Below are 20127 nucleotides of genomic sequence, written 5' to 3'. Positions count from 1 at the left end.
CTTACAGCACTCGTGCAAACAGGAATTAGGATCGCATTCATATCACGGCGTTGCCAAGTGCAATTCCTCGTGCAGTCATCAGAAAGTGCCTCCATCACGCGTTGTTTTATGACTGGTCCTCATGGAATAAAATCCCAAATATCTTGTTATCCTTTCACAGAGAGATCTGAAAAATTGTAGGCAGCAATCTGCCCCTGCTCGCTTTGCCAGCTACATTCCTCGGGCTCAAATAAACTGCGGAAATTTAAAAGCAAAACTCATTCAAATCATTCTTTCCGTTCCTGGTAATGGGGTAATTAAATAAAGCCACCCCAAAACGCCGTAGTGGCACTGCCAGGATCACTGGGTCTCATGCATTCTCACTGCCCATGCCTGACCTGCTGTTATTGTTGTAAAAGCATCTCTCCAACCCTTTCCCTTTCCATACTCGGTTAGAAGAGGCCAACTGGTTGCACCCAGGGTCACGTCTGTAAGGTACCCGTTGTAAAGGAACACCTTTAGATGGGTGCTGGAAATCAATCAAGCTCTGTTGAATTATTCAAATGCTCACTGGCCTGGTTTCGACCATTCTCAGGCACAGCTCAGGAGTCAGCAATAAGCAGAGCGACCCCCGGTAAGGAGTTTGCGTGGAGCTGTCTTATTCTGGAAGCTGACAAATTTTAACTGAGCAGGGATGGGCTGCACACAGCCGGCTGGCCTCAGAGCCCACGATGACCCTGGCCATGTATTACAGGAGCTATTTCTCCACACACTTTCTACTCCATCTGAGCACTACTGTTAGGAGGACAGGTGAAATTAAGGAATAAAGGGAGGAAAAAATAAAGAAATAAAAAAATACACAGCAGGTACAAAGTAAGGGGAAAGTACACTATGATGCTGTGGAAGAACAGGTTAGCGTTTGCTTTGGAAAACCACTATAACCTGAATTGTTTTCAAGACAGAGTCATTAAATGGTTTATTGCAAATGGAATTGATGAGCAGTAGGAGAAGTGAGTGGTCTGAGAAGAGCTGCTGTAATAATCTAAAATGTGCCATCCTGAAGCCATCCATCTACCAGCATCCTGTCTTCAAGGAAGAGCATGTATGAAGAAGCTTTTTATTTTCCCTTAATAACATAATCCTTGGCTACTGAAAAGCTTTCATATTAAAATGTCAGTTACTTAACACAGAGTAAACAGCTCTAGAAGAGGGAAAGAATGAATTTCAGCTCTAATGACAGGGAAGAAGTACAGAAGGAATTAAAAAAAATAAACAAAAGACCCTTCCTCCCCACACTTCCCCCTCCCCTCCAGATCTTTTATGCGTTAAGCTGAGCATCACCCCATACTTACTGCAAAGCCAAAGTAACTTGTAGTAAATGTCCAAAAATCCTTGTGGAATCACTTAGCAGCTCCCAGGACGTTTCTTTTGGCCCTTCTATGCTGGAAACAGTTCTGAGCTCCAGAACTGCACTGGGCTGAGGTGCACATCTGTATTTCTGCATATCTGTGTTTCCATCTACATACAACCCTTTTCATTCAACATTGTCGAAGTGTTTTACAAACACCAGGACCCCTTTTAAATTAGGTAGCATGCATGACCTTCATAAAGACTTCATAAAGAATGGTTTGGGTCCCTTCCAACCCAAACCATTCTGTGATTCTCTGAAACAGAATTGAGTATTTAGCATCTCTTTTCAAAATAAAGCACAGACCATCTCCTCCTATCCTTCTCCCCCTCACACACTTTTTTTTTTTAATCCTAAAGACATAATTACCTGATCAAAATTGAGAAGACTGGGCAAACAACCTAATTTCCACAGGGACGGGAAGAATAAAGCTCAGTGGGTGGATCTACTAATCAAATGGGGGTAAACCCTGGATTTAACGTACTTCAGTAATCACTTGTGCTAGCTCATATAAGCAACAGTGGCTACAGTAGCTCAAATTCTACAATTCTTTCATATGTTTTGCTCTATTAAGTAAGAGAGTGGAAAGACTTTCTGCTTGGAAGTAGCTCATTTGAAGCCCTTTTACACTGGCAATTATGTTTGGAAGAGATTACGAGTGTAATCTGGGGAAAAATAAAGTACACAGAATAAAAATAAGCTGGATAAATCCTACACAATTAAAGGTTAGTTAAAAACTGAAGTTTGGTGGACTGCAGGAACGAAGAGAGGAGAGGTTTTACCCGGATTAAGAAGTCTTTACATGACAAGGCTGGACTGGCAATTTGTCCATATCATTATGAGTTATTAAAAAAGGGAAGGACTCATACTAGGGATTATCTCTTAGTTAACCTGCCTCTCTACAATACACGAAGTTTGGTAATTGTGGTTTTGGAGCACTGCCACTTCCCTAACAAGGGCCTGAAGCCACAGCTTCTGCCAGACAATCTACTCACCACCAAATTTATCACTGGAGCTTGGAATTTACTGCCATGCCCTAAACACAATCACTTAAATAAACCACCTAAAACGACTGTATATAGCTACAAAGGGGATAAGCAATGAGAGTTTGAGTAAGGTCTTGGTGACTTGAGGCAGAAGTCCTCCAGCCAAGTGTACCTTTTCCTCTAATAAGTAAAGCTCTGCTAGTCTTTAAACAACCCACAGCATTCACTTACCCACTCGGCTGGTTTTGCTCTCCTGCAGAAGACACAGGTTGCATTGTCACATGGCTGCTGCTCAAGGAGAAACAGCTCTGCCTTTTCTGACCCTTTTAAGTCAAGGGGTCACATCTTCTCTTCCAGTTGCACCATCCAGCCATAAAGGTTTATGAACTGCTCCTTTATTGCAATACATAGATTCATCTCACTCTACCCAGCAAGTCATCCTACATTGATGAACTGCTTACTGAAACAAAGGACGAGCCTCTTATTGAAACTCATCTAAGGATCTGAGCCATACCTGGAGAGGAGGAGGAAATTATGGGCAATCTGTCTTTGGAGTCACCTAAAAGACTACTGGGCAAAGCAATGGAAAGTATGACACCAGGAACAATCCTGCTTCAGCACTGCAATAAATCAAGTTGTCTATGATCTTTTTCATCATCTGCTGTTGAATTATGTGAACTGAAAGACAGTATAAATACATTGTAATTATTAATTAAAAAGAGAAGACCTGAAACGACTGGTATTTCATTTAATAGATCAGAACAGATAAACTGATTTAAGACCAGATTCTGATACTGCTGTTCACACCAGATAGTAAATTGGCCCAAACTCACCTAACATAATAACCGTGGAAGAATATCTGAGAGGTCACTGGCTTTAGTATATAGCTGTGAAATGACATGGTCCTGAAACAAGAATATCAGAAAGTTGCCTACAAGTTTTAAGGTAATTTATTTTCTTACTAGACTTTTTGGAAGCTTTGCAGTTAGCTATTACATACGAAATGATATTTTCACTGAATGAAAGAGAATAAAAATATTAATAGTTGAGTTCTTCCTCCCTATGAAGACAAAATAGAGAAAAAAGCTGTGGAGAGGAGTAACTAACACTCACTATTTATCCCTAAAGGTCCTAGAGTGCTCATTATTTTTTTTTTCTGATCTATAACTGAAGTAGAACATTGTATATCAGCCTTTTACATGAACAAAGTGACATGGGAATCAAGGGCTGGTATTCTTCAGAAGAATATAAAAGTATGGTAACACAAACCCAATCTTGTACTGCAAAAGGACAGTAGAATGTCCACGTTTGGGCAAAATACAATTTTCAAATGTGCTAAACAACGTGTAGTACAGAAACTAACAGAAGAATACCATAATCCCTCCGTGAAGAATTACAACTAGGAAAGCTGCACCAAAAATTGTAATTAAAACTACAATCGCTAATAGCACAAGGCCCAAACCTCTCACATCAGGTCATGAGTAAATAAGGAGAGAGAATCTGAATCACATGTATTCAAACTGAACCAGAAGAGAAACAAGAAACCTGCTTTACCTCAATGAACAACACCTGGGGCAGATCCCATTTTTTAATAATTTTATTCACTCTTTCAGGTATCACTGTTTTGAAGCTGAGAACTGGTATTATTTCTAACAGAAGCCCTGCTTACCTAGGTGGTCTCTAGGGTCACTGCAGGACCATGAGGTTTCTAATTGACCATTCTTTCTTGCTATCAGATCTTTGTCCCGCTGATGTGATCAGCCCCGTCCAAATAATTGAAAATAACTTCGTAAGAACACCAAACACAATTTCCACCATTAAGTCAATGGAAAGATGGTTGTGAATTTCATGGAGTGGCCCTGCATGCTTTTGCAAAAATGTTTGTGATGTAGTCTGTTTTCTGCCATCAAGATACAGGCGTAAATTACTCAAGATGGCCTTGTACTAAGTAAAGACCAGTTTACCTGCCCTGAAGAAAAAGATGAATAAATGGGAGAAGGTGCCTCTAGAAATTCCCCTGAAGTGACTGAAAAAAAAAGATTAAAGTTCAAAATGCAGAAGCAAACAGTGGAAATAAATTCAGCCAAAGGACTTGTCCCAGAAACAAGTGGAGATCTGTGCAGAGATGTAAGGGTTGCAACAAAGCAGTGAGTATCAAGCTATTTGATAACAGAAATTGGGCAACACCTTTTGAGGTATGAAAGGCATCACAGCCACATTAAACTAAGCTTTCATTAGCTACTTTTCTCATTATAACACAGCTCATTACTGTACTTGGAAAGGGTCTGCGGTGTCAGAATGTGAAGGGGTGGATTAATCCTGACCTTTACCTATTTACATGATTGCTCAGCTGTCAGCCACGGACAGTAAGCTCTAGTGATAACAGATCAGCTTGAGCCGTCCTCTGTGATCACATTTCATGAACTTTGCTGAATTTATAATGCCGTAGCAAAAAAAAGAAACAACAACAAAAAGCCTGCATGAGACCTAACATGATGGTCCCACGGATATTAGACTGGAGTTGTGCACGATTTCTGAAGAATACGAATTTTAGCTTTTAAAATCTATGCATTTGGGGGGGGGGGGAAGTCTTAAAAGAGGGACAGGAGAGAGAAAAAATGGTGGCTGTGTTTTTGCTGAAAATTTCCAACCAAATAATAACTTGCCTTGCACCACGGTGATGGCATTCTGTTAAAAAAAGGTGCCTAAATACTGTCATTTTTTATTCACTACTGGCTCCATGGTATAAAAAAAAAAAAAAAAAAAGGTTCAGTATGATTCCTAGGATACCTAATTTAAACAAACAAACAAAGAAAGTCACGATCACCAACACCAAGCCCTCCCTGAAGAGATTTGATTGCAATTACCTTTTGTTTAAAAACTAATTTAGTGAGAGACTGCTTCTCTGCAACAAAGGTAAGGGGAAAAAAAAAAAAAAAAAAAAAGGTGAAAAGGTGGGCTAAGGTAGACAGGCAAAAGCTCCTCAGAGAGGAAACACTGCCCAGCGATGAAATCACACTCTCCCTGGAGCCGAGAATCCTGATTTCTATTTCTGGCACTCCTGTTGTCACAGTGTTAAGACCTTGGGAGTAGGATATGTGATAGGGCTAGCTTCCAATATATTACCCACATCGTACTTCCAATCATAAAGAGCTGCACTAATTACAGTGCAGCTCCTCACAGAGCACTACCTACCACACATAAGACGCTGCCTCGGATAGGTGTGATGAAGTTTCATTAACACAAAGTACCTGGAGTGCCTCAGACTCGTTTGCTGCATCACTGCAAGGTGTTGCAGCTGCAGAGCACTAACCATTACTGGTAGTTTGAGGGAAAAATAGCAAATGATCCTCTCTTTGCAATGGATTTGAGCATTTGTCATAACCCACTGAAACATTTTATATGAGAAGGGGAAAATGAAGGTGATTGAGTAGGATTGGAGGTTAAACCGGAGATAAAAGCACTGAAAAATACCAGTTAAAGTGTTCCATCACTACTCTTCCTGCAATGCTTCAATGACTTACCCTCTCCTTACATAAAAAACTTTTTAATTACAGTCTTTGAATATCCCCAATGGATAGTCATCCGTGTCAGATTTTAAGATATTAAACAAAGAGCTTATGCTACTTGTGCAGAAACTGAAAATTATCTTCCCCTTCTCCCATCTCTCTCTCACAAGCTCCTGCCTCAGACCCAAACTGCATGGGCTGCGCTACCAGACGTAGCCCTGCAGTGGTTTTGCACTGTAACGAGTTGCTGATTTCTACAAAATTGCCGTTTCTTTTGAGAAAAATAAAATAAAAGCCACCACCAGCAGACCTATCAAAACCTAATTCTAAGGAGCCCTGCTGGTAACCTCCACTTCTTGCCAAAATTTCTTTAACGAGCTCCAAATTCCCTTCACTCCTTCAGGCCTGGAAGTCAGGTGGCCTGCAATTCGATCATGAGTGAAATAATGTTAAATTAGGAAGGAGGCTGCATGTAACAGGCTAGACACTCTTAAGAGATATCCAGGAGAAAGCCACTGCAAGCTTGTGTGTGTAGAGCACAGAGCAGCATTTTCAGATATCCACACAGGAGTGAAGCTGCACGTGCTTGTCTAATGAGTCAGGACAAGAGAACAGGAACGCTAGCATAATTTCCTTACAGGTTAAGAGAATCCTTGTGAATCTATTTGATCTGAAATTAGATAAAGCAAAATACTAACTGCCAACATGAAAACAAGTTTGATTTTTGTGTCTGTGACCGAGAAGCAGAATAGTTCCACTTCTCTACGGAGCAAAAGTTCAAGGGATGACAAGGTCCCAGGAGAGAGAAGCACACAGAAGATCCTACTTAGTGTAAAGCCAGATAAAGGCAGATTGATCGGTGGTAAGCAGGCAGCTAAAATTAACCTGGAAAGGTGCAATAAGATGAAGGAAGAATTTCAACAGCCTGAGGGGAGGAGGGAAAGACATCAAATTCCCAAAAAGGGGAAAATTAAGGCAAGACAAACATACGGATTTTGAAAGATGAAGGAAAAGGCAAGTTACCTGCTGAGAAACTGGAAGCTGAAGAATACAGTAACAGACCGCCAACGATAGACCAAAATGAGAGCAGTGTGGTGGCTCCTGCTAATTGGTACCTGGCAGCCTCCATTCTGAAAGCTCTTAGGTTGTGTGGCAGCCTCAGGAAATGAAGCAGACAGTGGGGGAGCACTGCAGTACCTAAGAGCACCTTAAGAGAGATTCTACTCCAGGAGATGCAGATCGCATCCAAAAAGAGGAAGCAGCACTTGCAAATTAATAAAGCTTGATGCCATGCATAAAATATCCTTCAGTTCAGAGAAAAGCTCTGAAAATAAGCTTTTACATGCACCAATGAAAATCTCTTCTGGAAAATGGGTTGAAAGAGTAAAAACAAACAAACAAAACCAAAACCAAACAACAACAGCAACAAAACATCAACATGCAGCATAGAAGACAGTAGCTGAACCATCTGAAGTTTATAGACAATTTATTCTACGTACAAAATTTGACTAAGCTTCACAGGGAAAGCCAGCACTGGATGCTGCTAAATGAGGAAGAAGTGCAACTCTTCAGAACATGCAGGAAAGCTCTGGGTTAAATTAGCCTATAACTTTCAGAAATGCACCAGATAACCTTGTTATACCTTGTGTTTGAATAGTTATCAAAGAAAGCAAGAAGTAAGACAATGATGTAATGAAAAGACAACCTCAGTATAAGACGTAGGGCATTAAATACTTGTTTGGTAGTTCACCAGGATACCTAGACAAAGTTTTCAGCTGATTATATTGCTCATACTAGACCAAAGTCTTACAAGAACAATAGTTTGCATTTTAACAACTTGGATCTTCAACAACTGTACACACATTTTCTCCTTACTCCTCTCCCTAACTCAAGTGAAGCTAGTGCTATTGCTCCATTTAACAGACAATAAATAAAATTGACAAATTAGGTGATTTAGCTACATTCACAGAAAAATAATTAAAAATAAAAATAATTTAAAAAAAAATCATATCTAGTGGGTAAGGCCATACACAGACCATCTTTGCCTCACATTCTAGCAAAGTAAAAAGAAACCAAATTCCTTCTTCTGACATAGTTTACCATGCATGCCATTTTCTCATGTCTTTTAATACACGTTTAGAAAGATGCCAACAATTTCAACTCAGATCCCAGGCTGAAACGCGTAAACACAAGCTTTTACAGAGCATTAAGAAGTCAAAATCTTTCCCCACTTTTTAAACACTTTGATGCAGCACTCTGCTACCTCTTTGCAGCTATATGCAGCTCCAAAGGAAGTGCAAAAGAGGATGCTGGCTTCACTTGTGAAAATTCGCATGATGTGCCTCTGCCATCCTAGGCAAGAGCATTTATTTAACTTCTCAGCATTGCTGCTTCCATTAGAAATGCTGGAGGAAGACGTGTTTTAAAAAAATATATATATTTATATATTTATCATTTGTTTTTAGACAGTTTATATATACAACAATCTAAGCAATTAGCCCATATATGTAAGGATTAATAAAAGTATGAAAACACCAACAACAGATAGAAGGTTACATCACAAGTAGAACTTTTAAAATCCACTTTTAGTGATCTAACAGCACAAATACATAAATAAATACACAAGCCATGCAGTATATACCTGCAACATTTTCTACGCTGACTTCACTGCAGTAAGAGGATCTTTATTTACCTCTCTAGAACAATGAAGTGATGCTGTCTCTGCTGCAAACTCACCTTTACAGGCTACCAGAGTTTAAAAGTTCACTTCGGCCTATTTCTTGTAAGAAGCTGAGCTCTCTACAAAACTGAGTGTCTCCTGAATTTCTATAGTTGTCTGTACTCCATTTACTATTTTCAGTTCTCTTCCTGAACAGCAAATAGTTGAAGCAGAGTGTGACCTTCTCACACTTTAAGTCTGACCTAGAAATGCAGTTAAAATTCAGTGGACTGATCCTTCATCTAATTGAGGATCAAGGTGGTATGGACTATTCACTGTGCAGAAAAAACAACCCTGTGTTAGAAGAGCCCTGAGCAACCAGCCGAGCCTGGTGCTGGGTTTTAGAAGAAGAATTTCCTTCTCTGCTTTGCACAGTCCTGGTCTAAGCTCAGTGACCACCTGTATGGGGGAATGGGGTAAGGGTATTTCCCTACCACACGCAGTTGATATGAGGTTGTCCTCAAACTCATGCCTCATTATGGGTTGTGAGGAGCTTGAGAAGAAATAAATGGATAGCTAAAAGTAGCCGACATCCCCAGCTTTTGTTTCTGTGCTTGGCAAGAAAAGAGAGGTAGTGCTATGCATCCTGTATACTCAAGTATCTGCTTCCTTCTTTTTGCTAGTTCTTACAGACCCTCTTAGGTTAATATTATAGCATGTCTACCTTTATACTGCATTTCCCAGCCTGATTTTACTGACTATACCAGTTCACTTTTATACCAACTATCAAACAAGAGGTCATACTCTCAAGCTATGTTCGCTTACCAGTGAATTCCTCACCACACTTTACTGAATGTGTTTAACTGCACCCACGAGACTTTCACCCCCATCACACACACCAGTGTGCTCCCATCCTGACAGAAGCATCAGTGCTTACTAGTAGGAATAGTAACAAAGAAGGGCAAATCACCAAGCGGAGTGAATTCTGCATATCTGGTGGCACCAGCAGGAACAAAACGTTATCAAAAGCAGCTATAGTTCCAGAAGACTAGATGGAAAATAACTGCAGCGTATCATGTACTACTCAAGTAGATGCCTAAGTGGCAACAAGTGTTTAAGCATTCTTCTTCGCTGAAGAAATTAGACTCTCCTTGGAGAAACAAATTAAAAACACAGTTCTAAAAATCCCCTCTCATTGACCAACATGAAAACACGAAAACAGCAGCCTTTTTGATTATGAAGGCTCTGGTCTCACTCCATGCCATTTTCCTTTTAATGGGTTTTTAAATACTAGGTTTTGTGACTGGTGTCCAATGTCAGTAGTAATAAATGGTGGAATGTACAAAACCACCTTATTGTTACTTGTACATCAACACTTCTTCTTTGGGAGGGTTACCTCCTGAAGTGAACTCCTTCAGGATTTAGTTGATGAAGGATCAGTGACTTTTAGCCTGATCTTATGATGGTGTTACGTCAATGGCAAAGAGCACCTGGATTACGAGTCGCTATCTCATCTTTTTCCTTCAGGCAGCACAAGGAAACGCTGCAAAGCAGAATTTACCACTGGAGATGAGGGATCAAACAGGTTGAAATTAGACAAGACAGTTTGGCTGTTTTCAATTCAAGCAGAAATATTATTAAAAAGTGTTTTGAATTATGTCACGCAGGGCAAGTGTCACTGCAGTTAGTACGAACTTACCGTGCCAGCAAATGTCAGGATGAATTATACTGCAGGACAAGCAAGCTCTGTGTCACCCTCGCTTCCAAAAGACAAAGCTTCCACCCCCCTGCCAAGAAGCTGCTTCCATTTCCGCGTCGATTTATATCAAACTGCTCTTACACAAATCAAAACACTGCTCAGGGAGTATGACAGCAACATAACTGGCAACTTCAGGATCCCTCTCTAGCTGGAGGGATGAAATACTTTGATTCTCCACCACCTTAAAATACAATCACTTCAAGTTTTTTCAAGTCTGAATTGGCTGCCTCAAAGTACTGGAAGCCACTGCTTACTGTACTAATGAAAAAAGCCTGTCTCATACTCCAGGGTCTGTCTGTACCCTTCTTGTCTTTCCTGCCTCTTAGATGGATGCTCTTTGCAGAAAGGAGCATTTGCATTTATGCTAGGCCTGGCATGGGACCTGGTATTATTGATGTCTCGACAATGCCTGGGGTTCCTCAGCATTACCGGTAAAAAAGAAAAATAGGAACATGAAATTCAGTGCATCAGAAAGGAAAAAGATGTGGCCAAGTCATAAACAATGTCAATTTATTGAACGATATGGAAATCTTTCACTAAGCTGTGAACTCCTAGCAAAATAAACTGGTTTGGTTTCAGTTCTCCCAACATTCAAAAATAAACGTTTCAAGTCAGTATGAGAGAGCTTCAATACGAAGAACAAACATCCTTCTGTTCTGCAGGAAAAACAAGAGCTACAAAACATTTTGATGAGTTGAAGGGAATTTTTATTCAGTTTTGAACTCTTCTAATATTATTTCCCAGTAGTTTTCAGGTGCTTTTCCAGAAAGGCTTTAATTTAAAACCTAGATTGCTGAAACAAATTAACTGAAACGTGCATAACTTCTGCTATTATGGATATACCTGTGGTGAGTCTAAACTAGAAGGAAGTCTATTCCTTTACTTCCTCAGCTTTATTTTATGGTTCAGACATTTCTTATTAAAAAAAAAAGATAAAAACACCTAGAGGGCTACAAAGAGTAATGCCCACAAGTAAATGGCAATATGAAAGTTCAGGGATTCAAGGTCTAGCTTACATTTATGGCATTATTACCTCCAGCTATCTATTCTATCCCACAGCCTACGATCCAAACAGTTTACTATGGTAACTCTGCTATCTCTGCTGTTTTAAAGCAGACAGTAAACAGCACTGAAGAGCAATGAAGTTTTAATTGAAGACACAGACAGTACACAGAAGTAGCTGGGTTTCTGGCTCACTTTCCACACCACAACTACTGCAGGGATGACATCCTTTGGAAATGAAAACTAACAAAGCAACTCTGGGGCTGTAACAATATTTTTGCTGTGCATAATAAATGTGCCAATAAATCCAGTTAAGTAAGACAGTGCAGGCATTCTGACCCTCTACATTTTTCTTAGCCCCTAGTACCAGATCTTCTCAGAAAGGAGTCAATTCATGCGCAACTCTGTCCGTGATTGACTTGTGTTCTGAATGACTGAACCTGAGCTATGTCTGTGTAAGCTGAATTTCTCTCTCTGTATTCATTCTCCATTCCCAGAATGGCTGCTGCAGGAATGCAAATCCTATTTGGAAGGATTACTTGTCACACAACAGCCAAAGACCCTATCCAACACTGAGCTCCTTCCTGTGCCAGAGAGCACAGACTTGGAAGTTCCTATTCAGAAGGGCACAAGATTAAAGTAGGCAAGGTGAGAACACAAAATGGTATCCTCATTTTTCATATGCAGAATCAAAGCTTTTGCTCTAAACTCTCAGCCCACATCATATTAGGGATTGGCACTAGAGCTGGGGATTTCACTAAATGCAAGCGTAGAGGTGTACAGAATGAGACAGTACAGGTCAGAGCAGTATTTGTACCTGTTGAACCAAACAATGGTAGGTAGGTAGTGATACAGATTGCATCAGAGCACCCATGCGTGGACACCAGGCATCACCTGAGTGTATGGGAGGGGAAATGAAACTTCAGAGAAGTGTCTGAGAAGTGTCTGTCATCTAGAGCAGCTCTTGACGATTTTTATGGTCTTTCTACGTACATTCCATAGCAACAATTGTGGAAAGTTACTGGAATGTCCCAAGCACTCAAGAGTTTCAATGTGTTTTTTCCTTGTACGTTTTATTTGCTGATGCTTATCTGTGCATTTTCTAAATATTTCATACATTCCATTCCTGTTCTTTCAGTGTACGAGGGAGCATTTCCTACTTTATAGGATGTCATGCCATAACTTGTTTCCTTCTCCACCTTAAGAGGAACTCTTTAAAACTTAGGTCTTCCACAAAAGAACAAAGAGAAGACTGTATGTCATGCTTGTGAAAAACACAGACAACACTGATCAGTATTTCTGTACAAAGCAGAAGCAACAGCAATGCATCCCCTGCAGAGATTGTTCCTTCACCATCTACCACAAGCAGGTGAGCATGGAGTATCACACAGACTTCTGCTGAAAGTCCTCCCTGGATTACAGCAGGCACCAGCTAAGACCAGTTGTAGTTGTCCCCATTTTTGCAACTGCACAGCTGCCTAATTTGAGTTCTTAAATAACACAGAGCTGGTGTTGCAGTTTTATATTTGCTCTGTAGCAATCCTCTGTTGATCAGAATTGTTGGAATCTGAAGTCTCAAATCAACCATCCCCTAGCCATGCAGAACCACACATACTTCAAAATGAGGAGAAATTTTATTTTAAAATATTAGCTTGTTTCACGTCTTTCTACCAGTTCATGTTTTTAAAAAAATCTGTTTTGCATGCATATTTCCTGAAAATAACTCAGTAAAGGAAGCAGTCAGAATAAATGGCAGTATTTCCAGGCACGAGGCAAAAAATAACAAGAAAATGTATGAAATTCTCCACTACTACCAGCTTAAAACAATGCATCATTAACATTTTTATTGGAATATATAGAAGAAACGTACCGGTTCTTGTAAACAAATCACACAGCAATCCTAGAAGTGAAAGAATACGAAGACTGTACCAAGAAAATGGCATAATTTGCGTCTCTAACAACATTTAGTTTAGACACATTTTCTCCTGATTAAGATGCAGCACTAAGAGGCACAGGTTTCAAGTATACTTCAATCTACATCGCTGGGCAATTAACAAGCACAGAAGCCGATGATGTACCACATGTAAAAAAGGTGAGGAGAGGGAACGGCTCCTATTGATACGTCCTAAAAATACAACCTGTAGATCTACCTGAACAGATACTTTGTGTGTTATTTTACAGGCTCTGAGAAACCCCATTTGTCACTAACTTTGAAAACCTAGGCCTTTTCTGGTCTGAATATTGTCCGGTTATACATTTCTTGTAGACCACAGTTATTAGCAGTGAGCCACTAGACTGAACAAGCTTCAGAGACCAGCTCAGTTGGCACCTCATGCAATGCCACAAAAGAGTTAGCTGCACTGCGCTGAAGAGAAACAAGCTGGCAGAAAAAAAAACACTTTTGTGCTTTACCTTGTAATGGGAAGTGCTGATGTCTTCAAACATATCTATATCCACAAAGTCCATTGATCCTGACCTTTCTGGTAACAGCGACTCTTTGAGCTTCTTGTTTTCTGATTTTTAATTTGCCAACTGGTGCAACCTGTAAATTTACAAAAGCGGGTATGTTATTCCAAGATGTTTATCCATCTCATTCTACAAGGCACTCAATTTTAATACATATGGCACTGTGCCATGTGGCTCTTATTGCTCTCTAGAGCTTTCAGTGCAATGACTTACAGACCACAGTGTTTCAGTATGTCACTGATTGTTTTTGGTGGATAAAGAAATAGATTATTCTGTAGGATTCCTTTGCTGACTCTTCAGAAAGTCATTTTCCATATGTGATATTTTTCATTTTCCATATGTGACATTTTCCATATTAAGATAACAGAAAAGAAAAAAACTCCTTCAAAACATTGATTTTGAACACTGCTCAAATTTTTTCAGCAGCAGAGGGATTTTTTTTTTTTTTTGGGTAGAACTACTCAGTGAGATTTCCTGAATGCACGTGTAACTGCGCTGCTTGTATTTAAATTTAGGCATCCAAAACAAAAGAAGCTCTCAAAACCAAGCAACAGGTTCTCTGCCTAGGCACTGGCAGGACCTATGAGGGAGTCACGTATGCTGGAACCATGGACCAGATTGTTTGGCTTCTCAGGAGGAGGCAATAGAATAAGAAAAGGGACGTAAATTTTACCTGTATGCAGGTAAATAGAACTCTAAAGGCATACCACTGCCACAACACTACTAAAATAACTGATTAATTTTTTTTTTTTTTTTAAATAAATTGGTTGTCATGTGCCAAATTCCTATAGGACAAGGACTCAGTGTATGCAAACATATCAATTATGTGACTGCAGGAATAGATTTGGAGAACAAAGAAGAATGAGCCAACAGCAGCAGGCATGATAAAGAGTTTGTGAAAAGACATCTAGATTTTTTTTTCTTGGTTGCTCAGTAAGATTAATTATCCTCATAATGCACAGGCTCTGCTGAAGCACTGATGAAAACAGAGAAATTAATAGGACATCTCCTTAGTCTACCATTACATACAGAATGCTACAATATTATCTGTATTCAAACCCTGGATCTATTTTATTTTCAGTCCTCTGTACATAATACCGTGTTATTATTTTACAGTGTTTGTCCCACATAATGATAGGCATTACAAAAAGTAATGTCCAGGTTAACTAACAAAATGCCTGGAGTGTCTTCAAGTGTCTTGTTACGTGATGTGCCTTCAGCTATTTACTCAGAAACCAAAGCGAAGGGAACTGTTAGAGAAAACATCTATCTTGATTAGCTTCTGTCCTGATTTCAGTTACACTGTTCATCTACATAGGTACAACAACAACAAAAACAACAAATAAATCACTGAGCAGAGGAGTATGAGCAATATGTAAAAGTGCTCTTGCTCTTGGCTCTACTTGCAGATGTTAGATCTACCCCTCAAAAATATTACCATGTGAAAAGCACATCTCCATTTTTCTGTTTCTTGTGTGTACGCAAGTACTCTACCTGCACCTCTCTAATCTGAAGTTTTTGTACAACATGCTAAAAAGCATTGTTTTAGCAGCTTGACACAGATAGTATGTATCACCCTTCCAAAGTCTCTGAGTAGGAACGCCACTGATCAAGCAAAATCCCTCTATTTTATGTGTCTCGAGCGTGTTTTTTCTTCTAGAAAGTAGAAAGTCAACAGGCAAGGTGCATGAAGGCCACACTGGTACCACTCCGCTGATTTTGATTAACCTGTTTACACTGGATGTTGATCTGGACCAGTGATAACAGGGACAAAGCTGCAAGTATTTCTCAGATAAGAACAACTCCAAATATAGCTATGAATTTCCAGTTTTGAAAGAATTATATGCAAAAATGTGAATGTGTGCATGTATTATTAAATCCCACAATCAATCTTACCACATAACTTCCATTTTAGAACCATCATAAAGGACACCTAAATCTAGTCCTGTTTAGAGGACTACCTCTGGATTACAATCTGAATGCCAGTGATCCTTTAAGGCATCTTTCACCACCAGTTCTCCCATGTCTTCCACAACTAATATATTTTACTAGTCCTAAGACTCTAACTGTTCCTCTGAAGCACTGTGATGCTTCATTTGCAGGCCACTCCTGGGAAAGCCTCCCTTAGTAGACAGAGCTTAATGCTGCAACATGAGCTGCTCAGCCAAACTTCTTAATTAAAGTCATACCAAAACTGCAATAATTACGCTGATGCAAATACTGTTGAAAACAAAAGCACTTTGAGTGCCCTAGAAGTGTGTGTACCCGCCTCAGAATAAAACTCACACATTGTTTCTGATTGAAACCAACGTCACTATGGATTGGTGAAACAAGGAATGTGAAAATCAAACTGGATGTTGGAGATATTTCTTACTCTAATGATCACACAACTCCTCTTGTGAGAAAAGGCCCTGTTGGTCACTGCTGCTCACAGCAAGCTCAGTAGTTTTGCATGCAGCATTCAATACATTGCCCACTTGGGACATTATGTTACAGCTCTTCCTTTACATCATGCTCCCAAAGATTGCCAAAGCAATTTGAGCAAATCTTTTCCTCTTTCGCAGCACACCAGACAAAACCTGCCTTCTGATGCTGATGTCATGAGAGAGCATGGAGAATCTCATCCCCCATGATAAAAGACAAACTGGATCCTTACTCAGTGCTAAAGAGAGCTTTGCAAAGGAAAACTGGTAGTTGTGCCAGCTCGAACACTTCTTTCCATCAATGCCATCAGCAAAGCAAAGGCCACGAGTGCTTCCACTGTGGATTACACAAACAGCCCGACAGTAGCAAGGAACACCCAGCAGGCAGAGATGCATCACATCGTACCAAAAAGGTGGCCAAGTGTGCTGCACAGTCCAGTCCTCCATCAGCGAGGAGCAAGAGGTAGACCAGAGCTTCCCATCACCATTGGGGAATATCATATCCCTAACATTATGTCACTAATTACCTTTAGGTAACACCTCTAACCTCAACATCCCAAATTCTAGTACTTCATAAACTCCAACTGTAAGAGCTTTAACTACAACAGGGTACAAATCGGGTCCAAAATTACATTCTGGTCTCACCCCTAACCTATTAAGTGTGAGGAACACCTTAGTTTTCAGTCAGGAGACAAAGCCGTGAAGCTTTCTTTTTGTGAATTTCAAGTCAAAAACTTAACTGGTTTATTTATTTATTTATTTTGTATATTTAGTGTGACAAGCATATGCTGCCAACTGAATTATATATTGCCAGCCCACACTAACTGTGTTGTCTCATGATTTCCTATGAAATAATTCAGGGAATGAAAAAATAGGTTTTGGTTCACTTTAATTTGTGCCAATCACACTAACTTCTGTTTTACAGTCAAATTCCCACCTTATCACTCAACGGAGATCTGTTAAAGGCACCATATTGTCTTGAATTGTGCTCCATCACAGGATGAGCTTTGAAGGCAAACACTACACTATTCATAAAATTCTTGTTTATTAATTCATCTAATTATTTAGTGTGGCCAGACATAGTAGCTCATATATTCCACAAACAAGGATGTCATGAAACAAAAAAGTGAAATAATTTTTAAACAGATCCATTAATTCTGACCAGAATAAATCAGTTGCAAGTATCTACACTAGAATTTATGTATACATTAATTGCCTCTATTTACCTGGTAACTGATTAATCCATTTATAGCACAGTCAGAAACTCTGTTCTAGGTTTATCCTCGCAGAACACTCTGTTTACCTGCAGTGAGCTACCTTGGAAAATGAGTTTGTTGGGTTTTGTTGATGGAACTAAGGTCTGTTGCATGCCACCAAGGGATTTGGCTTAGCTGAACTCTTCCCATGGGCAGCTGCAGCCTGTGAAGAACATGATGCCTGCTGATTCAGCTTATCTGTTACGGCAAAATTCAGCCCTGGCAAAACCTCCAAGGGAAGGCAGCACCAGAGCAGACGGTACAGCACAGGCACTTAGCAATATTGCCTCCTGTTGCCAGGAGAGGAAAGATTGCCCAGTGTTTTCAAACTTTTCAAGGCAGGCTGTGTCAATACATAAAACATCTTTAATGTATGCACATTATTGCAGCTGTTTTAGCATAATATTGGCATGTCAGTTTTATTAGCAGAAATAAAAGGCCTTTTTCAATAATAAGCTTGAGTTTTATTTTATTCTGCATTATGCTATTCTAACTGCAGATCCCATGTACAATTGCATGATTGCCTCTCTCCCATTGTAACACTTGTAATTGCCTTCCTTTTTTTTTAATCTCTCCAGTGGAAAGACTAAAGTTCAATCTATTTCATACCTGGCATTAATTTAGCAAACACCAGTTTAAAGGGTCGAGTAAATTCCATCACTCTTAATAGGATTAAAGGTATTTCTGCTGTTTTGCTGTTTTCAAATCCTTAGAAATGACAAATATAACACAGAATCACAGAAAGAAATAGCTGCTGTTCACACAGATGATTAGCATGATTCATCACAATCAGAATAGCTGCTATTAAGTTTTACCATAATTATTTCATTGCATCTGCATAGGTTACTTTATGGTTAGCACCTACACTAAGTCAGCTACAGAAAGCAGATCAGAATAGGTCACACTGGGACAACAGCAAAGTAGGCAACACCTAAGGGCTTGCATGCCCAGATTCAGTTCTGCTTCATACAGTATTTAAGCAAAGTTGCTGGATTGCTTTCAGATACAGGTAGCACTGCTGTTACCACATTGACAGCTGCTCCTGCTTGATCTGGTGAAATCACACTGCAAATGCAGGAGTGGGAACTTCATATGGATTTGAACAGTTGCACCTGCTTTCCAGAAGTACTGCTGCAGATCACCAGGAGAAATTACATCTTTTTAAGATCTGTTTTCTGAACTGCCTTCCTTAAAGCCACTCTTTGCCCGTGCCCACCCCAAGAACAAGCGTCCGTAAAATGACCGAACCGCTCAGCAGAAGCGTGTTCCCCTCGCTGCTTTAGCACCTGAGGCAGTGAAAAGGTCGTTTTTAGACATGAAATTATCGATAGGAGAAGGAGGGCTCGTCCTATATCGGTCCTATTCGCCGGGATCGGTGTCCTTCCCCACAGGGCGCACTCCCTCCGCAGCGCCGGGCGCTGTGTGTAGTTAGCAGCGGTGGATTTTCTCTGCCAGATCAAACATCTCGGAGCTCTGCCGCAAAAAGCACGGCCATTTATTCACAGCACAGTCCAATTCCCTTCCCGTTTCTTCCTGCAGAAGTCAGCTCGCTCCTTAATGCTTAACCCAGGGCTGCCTCACTTCTCCTATCGCCCCTTTATTCACCGTAAGCCTTAGTATTTTCCTGAAACAGCCCCTGCTACAATTTAAAAGAAACACACGAAGCCTCTCGCTTGCCAACCGCCCAGATAAAAGCTCCTGCCTATTTCAGAGCTACAAACCGGCTTTCTTCAGGGCCGTGCTCCCACAGCTGCTAAAAAAAATGAAAAAAAGGGCCGCCGTCTTCCCTGCAGGGCTGAGGCTCCGTGAGGAGCGGGCTGCCAGCCCCAGCCCCACGGCTGCCCGCGACAAGGAGCAGCCGGTGGGTGCCTCAGCAGCCATGTACTCACCGGGTAGCTGCTGCTTCACAGGGTCCTGCCTCCTGTAAAGGCTGCGAGGCGTCGCAGGCAGCGGCAGATATTCATGTCCCCCCCCCCCCCCCCCCACCTCCTCCTCCTCCTCCTCCTCCTCCTCCTCCTCCAAGCGGCTTCCCCGCCCAGGCGGAGCGAGTGCTGCTCGCCTGCCTCCCCAACCGCGTATTCACGCGGAAAGGGAGGGAAACGGGGAAAAAAAAAATAAAAATGAAAGGAAAAATAAGGGTGGGGGGGAGCACAGCCCTAGCCCCTTCCCCTCCTTCGCCTGGCCCGGGCACCGGCACGGCCCCCCCCCCGGCCCCGCCGCCTTAGGCGGGGCTCCCGGGCATGGCGGGAGGGGGCCGCGGCCGTGAGGGGGGCGATGGCCGCAGGGCCACCAGGCGCCCACAGGAGGCCTTGGCAGCCGCTTGGACAGCTCTGTGCCTCCCGCAGCGGGGCAGTGGGGTGTTAAAATAGGCTGTTGTGCCCTCAAAGCAGCGCTGGGGGGCTGAGGGGGGCCGGTGGGTCTTGGGGTGGGTGCATCTCGGCAGTGAGGAGCCGCCCGGTGTGTTGGCATGGAGCCCCAAGCCTTCACTCCCTTGCCTCTGCACCCTTGGCCACAGTTGGTTTGTGGGGTCCTGTAGTGTTGTAGTGGGGACACGCCGCCTTTCTGCCGCACCTTCCTGTCTTGGGTCTTCAGTTGCTGTATGGTCGTTAGCAGCAAACGCTAACCTGCTGCAGATGTCTTCTTCCAGCGTAATCTGTCTTACTTTTCACATCCTCCGGTG

The 20127-nt window shown here is 41.3% G+C and overlaps 1 protein-coding gene across 3 annotated transcripts in view; it reads right to left on the bottom strand.

The window, feature by feature from the left end:
* The window catches only part of TMEM108 (transmembrane protein 108), a 144791-nt gene extending 125404 nt beyond the window's left edge, over positions 1 to 19387 (bottom strand). For all 3 annotated transcript variants that reach the window (XM_082752550.1, XM_082752554.1, XM_082752551.1), the window contains exons 1-2: positions 19337 to 19387; positions 13715 to 13844 (exon numbers count right to left, since the gene is read on the bottom strand). The gene's annotated coding sequence lies outside the window, so the exon portion shown is untranslated. The remainder of the gene's footprint in view (positions 1 to 13714; positions 13845 to 19336) is intronic.
* Positions 19388 to 20127: the final 740 nt, after the last annotated feature.

Source organism: Aythya marila (genome assembly GCF_965140915.1).
Source record: "Aythya marila genome assembly, chromosome: 2".
Classification (NCBI taxonomy): domain Eukaryota; kingdom Metazoa; phylum Chordata; class Aves; order Anseriformes; family Anatidae; genus Aythya; species Aythya marila.
This window is presented reverse-complemented; position numbering and strand designations above follow the sequence as displayed.